Consider the following 1,847-nt stretch of genomic DNA (forward strand, 5'->3'; position numbering starts at 1 on the left):
CGCAGATTTCAGCATCATAACATCTCTGGTGGTCTTTCGTTAGCTGAAAGTGAAGCTTCAGTTCATCCCACTGATTAAGTATGCGCAAACAACATCATGGATGGAAAGCCACCGTGACCTGACATCTGTAAAAGCTTCAAAGGGATTTCACCAGGATTGATGAGGCTGTAGATCTTTGCATGCTCACGCTGTGGGAAAACCAGTTGTGAGAATGAGAGACCAAGTACTCAAGGTTGCGTGGGAGGTCTCCACTGCTTGCTCACACACAGCTGTATGGAATGCATACGCACTTGAGCAGGAGTAGGAGATTTGGGTTTTCTGGGAAGGTGGAGTGTACACTGAATCCTTTCCCTACCATGACACCACCATCTGTACCTAATCCAATGCACTTTTTAATGTCCATTTCAATACTCTGTAGAAAACGGGTCAGAGTGGAGGCAATAGCCTCTGCTGTTTCACCTTCCAAGTTTATCAAACTCAAAAAGGTGGACACAACTTTGTTCAGTTTCAACTGAAGTAGCGATTACCACACACAGTTGCTTGACAGAGATATGTCTGTGCTTTCATCAATAACAAGGGAGTATGCAGCACCTCCAATATCCCTCTTAAGTTCTGTAAACATACACGGAGCAAGGCATGGTTAATCAATGCTGTGCATTTTGTCTGGTGCATTTGATGTCTTGTCACAAGTTGAGCATTAACTCTCCAAGGTGATCGATTGATTAAATGGATGTGTGACAAGCTACATACAGTGCCTTGCGAAAGTATTCGGCCCCCTTGAACTTTTCAACCTTTTGACACATTTCAGGCTTCAAACAAGATATAAAATATTTATTTTGTGAAGAATCACCAACAAGTGGGACACAATTGTGAAGTGGAACGAAATCTATTGGTGATTTTAACCCTTTTAGCAAATAAAAAACTGAAAAGTGGTGCGTGCAAAATTCGGCCCCTTGCGTTAATACTTGTAGAGCCACTTTTGCTGCGATACAGCTGTAAGTTGCTTGGGGTATGTCTATCAGTCTTGCACATCGACGAGGACTGAAGTTCTTGCCATTCTTCCTACAAAACACGCTGGAGCTCAGTGAGGTTGGATGAAGAGCGTTTGTGAACAGCAGTTTCAGTTCTTTCCACAGATTCTCGATTGGATTCAGGTCTGGACTTTGACTTTACATTTAACACCTGGAATCGTTACTTGTGAACCATTCCTTGTAGATTTTGCGTATGTTTGGGATCATTGTCTTGGGGAAGATAAATCTCCGTCCCAGTTTCAGGTCTTTTGCAGACTCCAACAGGTTTTCATCCAGAATGTCCTGTATTTGGCTGTATCCATCTTCCCCTCAATTTTAACCATTCCCGTCCCTGCTGAAGAAAAGCAGGCCCAAACCATGGCTGCCACCACGTTTGACAGTGGGGATGGTGGTGTTGAGGGTGATGAGCTGTGTGTTTTACGCCAAACATATTGTTTTGCATTGCTGCCAAAAAGTTAGATTTTGGTTTCATCGACCAGAGCATCCACCTTCTTCCTTTTTGTGTCCAGGTGGCTTGTGGCAAACTTTAGAGAGACTTTTTATGGATATCTTTGAGAAATGGCTTTCTTCTTGCCACTCTTCCATGAAGGCCAGATTGTGCAGTGTACGCTGATTGTTGTCTATGCGCAAACAACAATCATGGATGGAAAGCCACCGTGTACCTGACATCTGTAAAAGCTTCAAAGGGATTTCACCAGGATTGATGAGGCTGTAGATCTTTGCATGCTCACGGCGGCGAAGAGCACTGTGGGAAAACCAGTTGTGAGAATGAGAGACCAAGTACTCAAGGTTGCGTGGGAGGGTCTCCACTGCCTT

General features: G+C 44.0%; 1 pseudogene; it reads left to right on the forward strand.

Annotated features, from left to right (window-relative positions):
- Positions 1 to 1,847, forward strand: part of LOC116703251 (vacuolar protein sorting-associated protein 35-like) — a 56,791-nt pseudogene that overhangs the window by 38,092 nt on the left and 16,852 nt on the right.

The sequence above is a fragment of the Etheostoma spectabile genome, chromosome 15, assembly GCF_008692095.1.
Source record: "Etheostoma spectabile isolate EspeVRDwgs_2016 chromosome 15, UIUC_Espe_1.0, whole genome shotgun sequence".
Lineage (NCBI taxonomy): Eukaryota > Metazoa > Chordata > Actinopteri > Perciformes > Percidae > Etheostoma > Etheostoma spectabile.